The sequence below is a fragment of the Balaenoptera acutorostrata genome, chromosome 1 (genome assembly GCF_949987535.1).
Source record: "Balaenoptera acutorostrata chromosome 1, mBalAcu1.1, whole genome shotgun sequence".
NCBI lineage: Eukaryota > Metazoa > Chordata > Mammalia > Artiodactyla > Balaenopteridae > Balaenoptera > Balaenoptera acutorostrata.
Genome location: NC_080064.1, coordinates 192,860,554 through 192,875,834, shown reverse-complemented (window position 1 = coordinate 192,875,834; position 15,281 = coordinate 192,860,554). Strand labels below are relative to the sequence as shown.

At 34.4% G+C, this 15,281-nt stretch overlaps 1 protein-coding gene and 1 non-coding gene across 7 annotated transcripts in view; one reads left to right on the top strand and one right to left on the bottom strand.

Annotated features, from left to right (window-relative positions):
* The window catches only part of KCNT2 (potassium sodium-activated channel subfamily T member 2), a 369,675-nt gene that overhangs the window by 65,262 nt on the left and 289,132 nt on the right, over positions 1-15,281 (top strand). The gene's annotated exons all lie outside the window — the stretch shown is intronic.
* Positions 4,982-5,086, bottom strand: LOC114235972 (U6 spliceosomal RNA). The gene has a single exon (XR_003622038.1). It is a non-coding gene; the product is annotated as a U6 spliceosomal RNA (small nuclear RNA).

Sequence of the window (15,281 nt, the reverse complement as noted above, 5' to 3'; positions counted from 1 at the left end):
TTTACTAGAAATGCTGAAAATTTGGACCCAGTCCAGACCTACTGAATTAGAACCTGCATTTTATGAGATTCCTAGTTGATTTGTATTTGTTTTAAAATTTGAGAAGTGCTACCTTAAAATACTTTTCCTTGGGCTCTACCAGACTGGAGTTTACTTTTAATATGTTACCTTATGAAATTACAAATTTTTAATAATAATGTTTTAAAAAATAGCTGTATTGTTTTTGTATAAATTATACATGTTTATTTAAGATATAAAGATAATACAGAGAAATGGAAATAAGGAAACTCACTCAACCACTCAGAAATAACATTATCATATGATAATTTTAGACATCTCTATATACAGATATAGATGTAGCTATAGGTAGAAAGATGGATGGATGGATGGATGGGGAAAGGATGAGAGAGAAAATTTTACTGAAGTGAAATCATGCTATCTATAAAACATTTTAAAATGAAAGATACTAAGTTAATTTTTTCTGAAATCAGAATTATTGAGAATTTATAAATACGAAGAAATTTAATTGAAATTGAAGGTATTGCTGCACTTGAAGCAAATGTTTACAAGAAGAGGTATTATATTTTAAATGTCTTCTAAAATGTAATAACATTGTGTTTCAAGTTTGGACATCTGTTGTCTGTCCAATGAAGGATGAGGAAATAAATATCATTGCACTGCTTTGCACTTTCACCTCCCGATTTGGTTTCTTCAAAACAATTTTTTTTGCAATGTCAAGGTTTCTAATATTCACCTTCCATTCTACCCTCATAATTTTAATTTAACTACTTTATTTAGGGGTATAATTATCTTATCAGTAGTACTTACAACATCTACCATCCTGAATTTTTATTTTGATTCATCTCTTAAATGCAAAGATTTCATTAAATATTATTATTCTCTTCCCAAGACAGTCCAATGAGTATTGTTTTCTTTAGCTTCTTGCATGCTTGAGAAGGCATGTTGTCCTTTTCCTGGAAGGCCAAAGTGCATGGATATGTACTTTGTTATTCTTTGTTGCTTAATACTGGTGATACTACTGTGCTTTCAGAGATTATTTTCTTGAAGAAATCTCAGATCAGTTTAATACACCTATCTCCCCCTTCTTGTACTTAGGGAGTATATATACAACTCTTTTTCTATGAAGTTTAGTAACTTTACCAGAATATCTTAGTTTTACTATCAATTTTTTTGTGGTGCACAGTGTGCCGTAAGTTGCTGTAGATTTGAGTTTCCTTTATTTCAGTACAGTTTTCTTTGATAAAGTTTTAAATTTTTTTCTCCATTTTACTTGTTCCCTTTCTTGGGAACTCTATCTGTGTGTTCAGATTTGTTTGTTTTTCTTCTATTTCAGCATAGTAATAACAGGTTTTGTTATGAATGGGAGATTTCATCACTCACTCGACCCTGATATTTAGATTTTTCCTTCTGTACTGTATCATTACCCTTAGGAATTATCACCAATGTTCTATTTCAGAGACTGATGAGTGTTCTGAGCTGTGGCCACAGGGTACAAGCAGAGGTGACTTGGAAAACACTCAGAGTTATGGGAAGATGTCCATCTGTTGATAATATAAATGTCACATTGTTGGCTGCTATCACTAGAAGGCCCATATGGCCCAGAGATGGCAAGTAGCTCATTAGGCTCCCCTCTCAGAAGATATATAGTTTCCTCTATAATAACGACACATGGTATGATATCAGGAGTACAAGTGACAAAAGAAAAAAAAATAAATTTACCTTACCAAAATTAAAAAATTTTGTGTTTCAAAGGTCATCATCAATAAAGTGAAAAGATAATCCATAGAACAGAAGAAAATATTCGCAAAACATATATCAGATATTCTAGATATTTATAATCTACAATATATGCACAACTTTTACAACTCAATAATCAAAGGACAAATAACCCAGTGTTTAAAAATGGGCAAAGGATCTGAATAGGCATTTCTGCAAAGAATGTATACAAATGGCCAAGAAGCATAAGAAAAGATAGCATTATAGCCATCATGGGCATGGAAATCAAAACCACAGTGAGAACCTACTTTCCACCTACTAAGATGGTTATGATGTAAAAAGACATAATAACAAATGTTGATGAGGATGGGGAGAAGTCAGTGCCCTCATATATTGCTGCTGGGCATGTAAAATGGTGCAGCTGCGTTGGAAAGCAGTCTGGCAATTTCTGAAAAGGTGAAACACAGATTTACCGTATGACCCAGGAATTCCACTCCTAGGTGTACACTCAAGAGAAATGGGAACATGCGTTCGTGCAAAAACTTGTACATGGGTGTTTATAGTAGCTTTATTCATAATAGCCCCCAAATAGAAACAAGCTATGTACCCATTAATAGATGAATGGGTAAGTGCAATGTGATATATCCATCCAAAGAATACTATTCAGCAATACGAAGGTATTAAGTACTGGTACAAGGTACAACATGGATGAACCTTGAAAATATTATGCTAAGTGAAAGGAGCCAGTCACAAAAGATTGCATATTGTATGGCCCATTCATATGAAATATTCAGAATAGGTAAATCTATAAAAACACAAAGTATTGATAGATTAGTCTTTGCCAGGGTCTGGGGTGGGTCGGGAGTGGGATGTAGAGACATTGCTCATGGTGGATGGGTATAGGGTTTCTTTGGGGGGCTGAAGATATTCTAAAATTAGGTTTGGTGATGGTTGCACAACTCTGCTAATATACTAGGAACCACTGAATTGGATACTTTAAATAGGTAAATTTTATGCTATGTGAATTATATCACAATAAAATCACTAAAAGAAAAAAGCCAGGTGGAGTGCAGTCTTGCTCCCAGGTTTCTCTTTGGTCCCTCGTGATATTAGCGGTCTTCCCAGTCAGACTGTTTCCCCAAGGTCATGGCTCTGCTCATACTCTGCTACCATTTTTCTGTCCCTCTTCCTCTCAATCCAGGTGGTTCCTTTCATGGTCCTGGTGAAGATCAGAGCTAACCCATGGCGGAGGCTTTATTCTTCCCTTGCTTTCTTTTTAATATCACAGTCACTGCATAATTATACCCTGCTTGTCTCCCAAAGCCTTCTTTTTTGATTTCCAAAAGCCTCTGGTGAAAGTAAAAATCCAAACCTTGACAATTTTTTTAATGGTTGTTTTTGGGATTAGGGTTGTGGGAAATATCTCATAATTCACAGGAATTGTAATTCCTGCTAGTAACTTTTGGCATGTATGGAGAAAACAGAAATATATTTGAACCAAATCATGTTTTCCAAGCCTGCTAGGCTTTTGAGAAGTCCACTGGACTTTTTTTTTTTTTTTCTTTAATCTTTTGCTAAGAATGAAATGAGGATTGATTTTTTTCTCTTCCTCTTGTCCAGGAAAACATTTCATAAACTTCAGAGTTAAACCCACTCTTCTTATTTTTGTGGTCAGTTTTTATTCCAAAGTTTTTTCCTCAACTGCTCACATCCTGAGAAAAATTTCACTGCTTAATCTCACAGGAGACATTATTTGTATTACAAAACAAATTTGATCATGTATAATGAGACATCAAAGTGCCAGGCCTTCTGATGTGCTTTAACACTGCTCAGGGCATTCTTTTTCCAGTGAATTTTATGTCTGAAAACAAATTAGGAAGAAAAGACTACTCAGTGAGAATATGGAATCATATCAAAGAAAATGTTCAAACCATCAGAGAGTTTCTGACATCCAGCAATTCACTTCCAGACTAGAGATGTATTAGGCAAATTTATTTCCAACTTCTAAATCTAAAATTCCCCAAGATGCCCTTTTAGGTTTATCATTGTAACCTCATTTATAATTAAAACACTTCTGTTAGTTTGGGAAGAGGGTTATTAGAACTTGAAATATATATGTATAAATATTTTTTACATAATTAAAATTATATAATATATATTATATATTTTATAATTAAAATATATAATATATAATAATATCTATTTTATATAATTATAAAAATTTATATATAATTTTTCAAAAATAATTTTTTAATATGTAATACATTCACATGGCTTAACATTTTAAAACTGTGCAAACAGGACTAGAAGAAATAGAATGGAAATTCTCCCTCCTCCCCCCCACCCCCTCCCAGTTTGCATTTCCAAAGACAAGCAGTTTAGCTGGTCCTTTGCTTCTGGTATATGGTTCAAGAAACATTCTACAAATTTGGAAGGAAATATATATATATATATATATATATATATATATGCATATTTCTTTTTTCATCTTTATACAAATGCTAGTGATTATATAGTCTATTATGTACATTTCTTTTTTTCACTTTATACGAAGTCTTGGAGATGTCCGTTTTTCCAACATGGAATGGTTCCTTAAAGATTAAAAAAACATAAGTTAAATGTACTTTACAATTTTTAAAAATTAAGTTTGTTTTTTGTCTGGACTCCTTTTGTCTCTCAATATTTTCTTTTTCATTATATTCTTACTTTCACAGATTTACCTTTGAGAGTATTAAGATGGTAGTGTGATGTTTTAATTGCTATTCAATCTGACAAAATTTATCTTTCTGTGGTTATACCAGAAGAGACTTCTGATTGATAATCCCTCGTGAGATGTACACAAGATATTTTGCTGAGATTAAACTTCAGTCTTCTGATTTTAGAATCCTCACAATTGCAGTATGTTAAAATGTTAATTCTCTAAGATATTGCCGAGAGGCAGATGGGATAATTATCTACATATCAAATATAATTGTTTGGAAGTTACAAATTAAATCATGAACCAAATTTCTTATGCATGAAGCTTAACTCTAGTGAATTCCCTTGAAGAATTGTAAGCCAATAGCTTTCAAGACCACTACCACTATATTTTAAATGAATGCTTTGCTTACATATTAGCTAGTTATATTATCAATTTATAACAATATAAAATATCTCACAGTATTTAGTTCTGTTTTTCACTTTGTTACTTGGTGTTCTACCAGCTTTTTTCTTTAGGTGACTCTGACCCTTTGGATCTCTATTCCTTGGTTATTTTCTCGGCTTTGTGGAACTCTGTCATCTTTGCACAGGGACCATGCTTATCTTCTCTGCATGGTTCCAGTTTTGGTATATCTGATGCCTAAGTGAGCACTCTGAACTCCGGACCAGGTTAAACCCTTCTATATGTTTCCTTAACTCTCCTCTTATAACACATATGCCGACATCTTCAGTATCCATCATCCTTTAACAGAACCTCTTGTTCATTGTCTTCAAGAGGAGGACCATGTCTCTCTTGTTCATTGTTTTCTCTCCACTCTCAAGCTGGGTGCCTTACCCATCGTAGGCACTCAGTAAGTCTAAGTATTTTCGTTGAATGGTTGAGGGAATGAAATAACGGACTTAAAAATACCTCCCAACTTCTAAGTTCCATGGACATGTTCATGATTCTTTCTCAACTAAGTTATTTGTTTCTAATTCCCATTTCTTTGAGGCTGAGCAGGTTGATAACTCAGAAGGAAGATTATGTAAGAAGAAGGGAGAACCCTAGAAAGTTGTCCTGGAATTTAGTCTCCTCCAACCACTTCCAGATATTCCAGACTTATGTTAGACCTCTGGCTCCTGTATCCAGTATTCTATATGTTGGGCAGAGTTCTATGAAAATGCCTAAATGTTTACTCCAAATCAATGATCTCTGAAGTTTTACATACATAAATCGAATGTTATGAAGTTTTATATACAAAATCAAATGGAAGTTGCTCCTTTTCCTTGTCTTGAAAAGACGATATCACTTTGTGGCTATGTCTTTGGAAGGGTAATGCATATTTAGTTCAATTCATAGAAGGTAATTAAGAAATTCTAATTAGATTAAAAAGTACACCTTAGAAACTATATTTTTTTAATAGAATACGTTAGGTAGATTTTAACTCAGTGTAAGTGAGTTAGTTATTTAAGCCTTTTAAATCTTGATTTTTAAAATTATAAATGTTATATTTCTTCCTTTTATAAAAACTATACACAATTTTTTCTTAATTTGACAGAGGAAAAGATTGTGCTTAAAGGGTTTGATCATCTCCTCTCTTAAAAAATAAGCATATACTTTGAATAGGTAACATATTTACATATATTAATAATCAATGACTGTACAAGAATGTTGTGAAAAGTCTTTCTCCCGGCTTTGTCCTCTACCCAATTTTCATCCATACCTCCATTCAATAAGCATTTTTTTTAGTGTCCTGACATCATCTCATCTCATAGGATATGGATTAGTTAAAAGTCCAGAGTGTATTATCAGATAATTAAAACAAATCCTCTATAATCAAAAAGTGAGTCTCTTAAAGGTCTTGCTAAAATGTAACAAAATACATTATGGCAGAAGATAGGATATTCTGCTTGCTAGAACAGGAATCAGCAAATTTTTCCTATGGAAAGGACCAGATATTACTGTAATTATTCTAGGCCCTGTAGGCCATAAGGACCCTTTTACAGCTAGTCAACTCTGCTGTTGTAACTTAAAGAGCATCTGTACACAGTATGTAGATGAATGAACATGTTTGAGCTGAAATAAAACTTTATTTATGGACACTGAAATTTGAGTTTCATATGCCATGAAATATTCTTCTTCTATGAATTTATTCCAGACATTTTAAAATATAAAAACCATGCTTCATTCACAGGTTATAAAAAAAAACAAGCAGTGGGCGAGATTTGGCTTCTGAGCTATCGTTTACTGACCCCTGAAGTAAAGCAAGATATGTTGTTGGGTTCTGAACACAATTCATTTCATTTTTAACCGATGATTTTTGCTTTAGTGTATTCAAAATACTGATTATTAAATATCTTAATTGTTTTTTTTTTGTCTTATATGTTCGATTCAATATATTACTTAGGGAAGAAGACATAACACTTTTGAGTGATGATTAGATGCTAGACACTTGGTACTTTAGCTCGCTTAATCCAGTTACCAACACTATGAAGTAGATATTATTATTTCTATTTTATAGATGAAGTAATGAGGAAGGAGAGGATTAGCAACATTTCCCCCGTGTACTAGCTAGGGGATGGACTGTAGTTTTTTTTTTTTAAATTAAAGTGGCCATTTCTGGCACACTTATTTTTTTATTTTTATTTTTTATTTTTTTTATTTTTTAATATTTATTTATTTATTTATGGCTGTGTTGGGTCTTCGTTTCTGTGCGAGGGCTTTCTCTAGTTGCGGCAAGTGGGGACCACTCTTCATCGCAGTGCACGGGCCTCTCACCATCGCGGCCTCTCCTGTTGCGGAGCACAGGCTCCAGTCGCGCAGGCTCAGCAATTGTGGCTCACGGGCCCAGCTGCTCCGCGGCATGTGGGATCCTCCCAGACCAGGGCTCGAACCCGTGTCCCCTGCATTGGCAGGCAGATTCTCAACCACTGCGCCACCAGGGAAGCCCTGGACTGTAGTTTTTAACAGAGGTTGATTGTACTCCATGGTTATAGAACTGAACAACAACAACTACTCTTCAGTCACATAAATGTGCTGCTTCCACTTGGCACCATTCTATGCTCATGGAACTTAGGTGTTCAAAGTTTTGTTGCTGTCTGTTGGTAGGTTGATGTTCAATGCTGCTATTTTCACAAAGATATAAACAGGAAAATTGAATTCATAGTGACTTTCATTACATAATTTTCACCTGAGTGATTTTACTTTATCTAGCTTCCTTTTAAGGGGAATTGGATTGGAAAATTGGCAAATGGAATTTAAAATAGAGTATTTTTTTTTTCCAAATATGGTCCCTGACTTGCAGTTATATGTATAATTTAATTTTTCTTTCTGCAATTTCAGTCTGTTTCCTCTTGCATCCTCAGATGTTCAGAACATTGGATGACACCCGATTTCAGGGGATTGTTTTTCACAGTGGTTAGAGGGAGAATGAAGTGTTTTTCTGGAGGGATTATAACATTTGTTAAAGCATGCACTCTTTCTTCGGGACTTAAAACAATCAAGAGTGTGATCCTTTCATCCCAACAACAGCATTGAATTATAGCCATAATGTTGAGAGTAAAATTCAGCTACCCTTAAAAAGAGACTTCAACATAGGAAATGCATTTTACTTTATTACTATTTAAATTTAAACAAACCTTTGTTGAATAGATACTGAGTTATTGCATAGAGATTATTTCAGAGTATTTTAGGAGTTTATTAAATTATTTGAACAGGATTGTTTCAGTGAAAGCAAAAACTAGTAGCACGCCATTATAATTAATATTATCACTTGTTTGGAAAAGGTTAAATTTTCATTTTGCATTAGATTCTTGCGCTAATAGCTTGAAATATGCTAACCAATTGGATGATTATGACCTTCAACAGTCATCTGCCATGCTGTTAAGACGTTCTCTCTTTAGCCCTGGCAAATATACACTTTAAAATCCTTTTAGAGATTTGTGGGTTTATCTCCGGTGTACAAGAGCGTTCTGTAATTAAATAATTAAATTATTGATTCCAAATCATAGGGCTTTAGAGATCAGACAATTTCTTTAATTTTAATGATCGTTTAAAGGCTAATAATCAGAAGGTTCACTTACTGACCTGTAGATGTCAGAGAAAAAATTTATTTCATATCTGCTTCCACAATTTAAAGCAGAAGCTAATACTAAGATCATGCCATTGCATTTTATTCTATTGATAAGAGTTGCAGTCATTACTTAATGACTATAAAGGAGGAGGAAAAGCCCCTTTTTGTAAGAAGAGTAGTTTATTTAAAATAAAAACTAAATATTGTGTGTGATGAAATTGAAAATATTTGTCAAGAATGTGGAATAATGCCGTTCTACCTAAGAGACACTAATACCCTTAAAAACATTAGCTGTTCTTATTTTTAAACTTTTTTACAGAGTGTAAGATATTAATATTTTGATATGTATTCACAGAAGTCAGAAATTTATAGTTAAAACATGATAAGCATGTTGAAAATTATTAAATATACCAATGATTATACTTTATGTATGCATAATAATGATTTCAGAAAGCCCTGTGAGGGAGGGCATAGTATTCTCAGCAGGCCATGCAGTGCCCTGTACATATGGAATACTCAAATGTTTATTGAATGAATGAATTAATGGCACTGATCTTCTGTCTACTTTGTTTTATTCCCCCCCAAATCTTATTTTCTCATATCCTTTTGTCAATCCTCAGTAAATAGTCCTATTATTTTTTTAATAACTGAAGAAGCTCAGTTAGTTTATAATGGATACTTTCTTGAAATATATTAGTTATTTAAAATTATTCTTTGTATTCATTTCTGATTTCTGTCTTCAGGAAGCTATTTAACAACACTTTGCATGAAATACATGGAATGCCCTCGCTTCAACAAAATATAAAACTGTAACATAATAAAACATGAAAAGGGAGTTAAAGCCATTTATTTATTTTTCATTCAAATAGAGATACATTTCATGGAAGTGCATATTTCATTTCTCAAGCTCTAATCCTCTGAATACATTTTTAAGTTAATTTTTCAGCTGGGTGGTGCTAGGATAGTAAGCAGAAGTTAGAAAATTTTGAGACTAATGAATCAAGACAGTCAAATGGTATATTGAAAATGGAGTCTTACAATTTAGTAAAATCTCATTTTAATATGGCTTGACATTATATACAGTTGTAGATACTTCAGATTAGAGTTCCCTATGAACATAATTACCTATAACTTGTGTTACATATAATATCCTTCTCCTATCAGGTCATGATGCTACAAAACCAAGGTTATAAAAATGTACAAAGAAAATAAGCATGACTCAAAAACATTTTTTGGACTGTTTTTAAAGAGCCCAATTTTACTACATTTTCTCAAATACTTATTAGAGTTGTTTTCAGTTGTCTTTTTTCATTGGAATTGTCATTAACTGATTCAGGCGGTTTGGATTTCCCACTTCCTGTATGCTACTGATACTGCCTTTATTATTTTTTAATTGAAGTATAGTTGATTTACAATGTTGTGTTAGTTTCACGTATACAGCAAAGTGAGATATATATATATATATATATATGTACATGTATATATATTTATATATATATATACACACACACACACACACGTTCTTTTTCAGATTCTTTTCCATTATAGATTATTACAAGATATTGAATATTGTTCCCTGTGCTATACAGTTGGTCCTTGTTGCTTATCTATTTTACATATAGTAGTGTGCATCTGTTAATCCCAAACTCCTAATTTATCCCTCCCCCCACCTTTTCCCTTTGGTAACCATAAGTTTGTTCTCTAAGTCTGTGAGTCTGTTTCTGTTTTGTAAATAATTTCATTTGTATCATTTTTTTTTTTTTTAGATTCCACATATTAGTATGATAATCTCTAGGTCCATTTATGTTGCTGCAAATGGCATTATTTCATTCTTTTCTATGGCTAAGATTTCTTTGTGTATATATGTACCACATCTTCATAATCCATTCATCTGTCGATGGATACTTCGGTTGCTTCCATGCCTTGGCTATTGTGAATAGTGCTGCTATGAACATCGAGGTGCATGTATCTTTTCAAATTGTAGTGTCCTCCAGATATATGCATAGAAGTGGGATTGCTAGACCATATGGCAACTCATTTTTAAGGAACCTCCATACTGTTCTCCGTAGTGGCTGTACCAATTTACATTCTCACCAACAGTGTAGGAGGGTTGCCTTTTCTCCACACCCTCTCCAGCATTTATTGTTTGTAGACTTTTTGATGATGGCCATTCTAACTGGTGTGAGGTGATACCTCATTGTAGTTTTTTTTTTTTTTTTTTTTTAAATATGGTGCATTTAGGGAGTTCTAGTTTTCATCATTGTCTTCTCCCCTTATAGGTAACTTTTTTTTTTTTAATAGTAAGGAATTATTTATTTATTTATTTATTTATTTATGTCTGAGTTGGGTCTTCGTTTCTGTGCGAGGGCTTTCTCTAGTTGTGGCAAGTGGGGGCCACTCTTCATCGCGGTGCGCGAGCCTCTCACTATCGCGGCCTCTCTTGCTGTGGAGCCCAAGCTCCAGACGCGCAGGCTCAGTAATTGTGGCTCACGGGCCCAGCTGCTCCGCGGCATGTGGGATCTTCCCAGACCAGGGCTCGAACCCGTGTCCCCTGCATTGGCAGGCAGATTCTCAACCACTGCGCCACCAGGGAAGCCCCCTCATTGTAGTTTTGATTTGCATTTCTCTAATAATTAGTGATGTTGAGCATCTTTTGATACTGCCTTTAAATGAGTATTTCTGGGACAAACATTTTTACAGATAGGTAATGACTAAAAAATTGGAATTTTGTCCTTTGAGATTTTGAAGATAAAGCCAAATCACAGAAAAAATGGGATGGTAGTTGGCCATTTGAATACGTCATAGTGGCCTTTCCTTGGTGAGGCCCATGATGCAGTGTCTCAGACCCCTCTTGGGATGCTGGGCATCTGATTTTGTGAGCACATACAGAGTTGTGCAGTTTCAAACCAAGTGATATGTGCTCAGCAAACTATATAGTATGTCAGAGATACAGTCCATAATGTTAGGGTAGTGACTTTGTTCTCATTAAATCATATGTGCAGAAAGGGAAGTCAAACGTATACTTCGATAACAAAATCAGAGAAATAAAGAAAAGGGAGGTGGGTGATTTTGAAGTGTCTTTAGTATGTAATCCATGTAGCTAGTCTTCACTAGGAGAATTGTAAGAATTTTTCTCCATTATTGGGAAGGTTGACAATTCATCTGTTTTCATATTCCCCTCATTGAGATGATTTAGCAGAGAGAAATCAGTGAAAGTGTGTCAGTTCTACAAAACAGTCTGCTTTTTCTTGCAGTAGACTTTAAGATCTCTCTATTTATTATACAGTGGTAAAATGAATAAACCTTACTTTTGTGGATTTTGAATTTGCTTTCTTTTATCTCAGGGCTTTACCTTTTAATCAAATGTCTAAGAAGTAGGTTCCCATTCTTATTTTTTTTCCTTTAAAAATTTTAAAGGCTACAATGCACGCTTTCTTTTAATATGCTTTTTCTACTTTAATTTAGTTTGCAGCAGCTTTCCTAGTATCCCCATTTCCTTCTTATTTTTTATGTGAGAATAATCTTAGGACATAGGCATTTTGGTATCAGCTCAAATCATTAGTCTCTCAAGTCTAGCAAATACTATCTTAATAATTATTTTGTGGCTTGTGCATATTTGTTGCCTGGAGAAGGATTTCAGAATGAGAAACTTTAAAGTAATATACCTAGCCAGTCGTGTACTTTGAATGCAGAAACAATTTTCCTCATGGTCCTAGGTAATCAGTTTACTCCATGGAACAATACCTCTGTTTATGGTTTTCTCTCAAAGTATAAATGTACTGAAAATGGTTATCTATGAAAGACATTGAAATAGGGACAGTTATCAACTGTGGGAAGTGGTCTTTGCAAATTGTGGTTTTCTGACATAGTGCGTTTATGTCTCAGGTAAAAAGAAAAAAAAAAAATTCCTTCTTTTTTTCCCCCATCCATCACCCTCCAAACTTTTGTCCATTGAGTGCAAGAATACTGGGGCTTAAAGACAGGTATCACGCGTTATCCCCAAATTGTGAATGAAAATCAACTTTCAGAGAACAAAATTACTTTTGGAGCTGTCTGTGCGAAGAGAAGTGCATTGGCCCAGGTAACATGGTACACATGGAGAGGCCTTTGTTACCTCCCAGCTCCTCAATCTAACCACTTGTTACCATCTAGAACTTTTCATTCACAGTACTTATTTCAGTTTGTAATTGAACAGTTATTGCTTTGTTTATTTTCTGATTGTTTTGATTCTAATATAAGCTCTGTGAGAACAAAGACAATTTTTCTTTTATTCACTGCTATATATATAATATCAAGCACAATAGAAGACACAGAAGTTATTGAATGAGTAAATAAACGTGTCTGTAACCACTCTGAGACTTTTCTTTCCACATGGATTGATTTAAAGAATTGCTAGATTTCTGACCTGGGAGGAAGCTGTCAGTCTCATTTTACAGGTTGCGAAACTAGGCATCCCAGAAGATGGAAGAACTTGAACAGTTCCCAGATGCATTGGTCCATAATAGTGATCAATTATATATAGTTAGTTCCTTTTTAAACTTGCTCCTTTCTGGATGATCATATTTCCCTTTCAAAGTAATTCTTGTAGTTCTGAGACATAAGGACATCTCCACAGAGAAATAAGGACCATGATCTCGTTTTGTAATTGAGGGATAATTTTCGTGTTATCCATAGAGTCTTGAGAAGACCAATAATTGTTGAACATTGAAAGAGAGCTTCAGTAGCTCTCTACATCAGTACTATGATGTATGTAACTACATCAGTAGCTATTCTCATAATCATTCTGCCAGCATCAGAGGAAAACCTTGTGTTTTAAAAGACATTAGTGAGTGTAAGCAATACCTAGGTTGGACTGTAATATCCTTGATAATCACCTTAGTCACTAACTTGGCAATGCAAATTATATCCACTCCATCATGTATATAATCCTTAGTTTGCTCAGAAAAAGAATGAAATTTTAGTGTGACTGGATAGGGGTTTTTGTGTATGCCGATTATTTGAGAATTTCCTTTGCTTTTGAATTGCTACTGCTCTCCTCAAGAAGGGGTAGATTTTGAGTGACCAAAGTGTATGTGGGGGGGGAAACAATATTACCAGGATTATATGGGGAGGTAAGCAGTCTCGGACCCTTTATTTCATTGTACTGCTTTATGTTATAAGTCATATGGTGTTAAGCCTTGGTTTATAAGAAGAGCTCAACAACTTGATTATTCATCAAAGCATATTAATAGAGTGGGATATTATCCTATAAACATCCCTTTTCACATGCAAAAGTTCAAATAGAAAGCAGAGGTAATTGATTTTGGCTCAGCCGCAGGGAATCATTAAATATATTAAAAAGTGTGTTCTGCTGATAAATTATTGGAGGTTGCAATATAGTTACAATGTTTTGACTTTTTCTTTTTATTTCGTTTAATGAATATTATGCACATAGAATCCTGCTAGGTATAATGAACATTCTAGTATGAAATAAGAAACATATGGTGGTCTCAAGGATTCTGTCTATCTTCTCATTTGTTTATCTCTACATTTTCCTTCCTTTCTGGTTAGTAAGACTCATGTTCCAAGTTTGAGCTCAGAAATGTTAAAGGGCTCCAGCATATTAAGTTTAGAAATGAACTTAGCTGTTGAATGGTTCTGTTGATTTAGTTCTGGAAACTCAAATGATGTCCAAATACATTACATGGAAATGGAACAAATCACCTACTTTTCCCTGCTTCTTGCTTGGCTACTGCTGCTGTTGATACTATTCAGAGTCAGAATGAGTTGTTCCTGGCAGCGTACACCGTTAGCCCAAACTCTGATGTTTTGAAAAGATATTTCGTGGACTAAAGTTTTAAGTCAGAATATTATTTCTGTTGATCCTCATTTGCAGTCACTGTGAAATAAATGAATGTGAGCATGTGATAAGGCATTTCTTTCCTAAGAGGGAGAAAAGACTAATGAAGACTTTGTTTACTAAGAAAACCCACTTTACTGTAGTATTGAGCAAATGAAGCTAAATCACAAATTTGAGGATTTTGATGGCTTATGCATGGGTAGAGCAAAAAAGTTAGTTCACAGATAAGCCTACCTAGGTACTCTCTGCCATCACTTTATAAAACTTCTAAATGCTAGGAAATACTGCTTCAGCTGTGCTTCTGCACTTCCACAGCAGCCATTTGGTCTAATTACATTAAATTGCTGGAGTAAAGGCATCTCTGATTACTTCATGGAGAGAGACTGTAGTACAGCCTGACTAGAGATCCTGCTGTAATCATCTCGGAACCCTTGAGTTATTTTTGTTGTTTCAATAAACTTACCACAAATCTACATTTCTTAGTGATAATACTGGGACGCCTTACTAAAATGTCTATTTGCTGTGGGGTAAAATTTTATCGGCCTTGTGTGATAATGATGGTTATCTTAAGAATACCAGGCTAATAAAGATATGAGAAAGAAAATCGAGAGGCTACTATGTCAGTTTCTATATTAGGTATTTCACACGCATTCACATTTCGTTCTCGTTAACATTAGGAAGTAAGAATTACTACCCCCATTTCACCACTTCGAGGAAACCGTGAGTCTCAGAACAGTTAAGTAACCTTGGTTTGTTCAAAGTCCTATGGGACTAGCCAGTCTATGCAAGCCCTGTGGCTCTGAATTTTATCCATTTCCCTCAACATTAGAATCCTCAGATGGTAACCTGTTCTCTAGGAAGTCTGCTTAGGGATTCTGCTCTGAGAACTGTGGGACTCCCTGATGGGACTGGAGGAAAAGTATGGGTCCAGCTCCGTTGAGTTGAAGAAAATG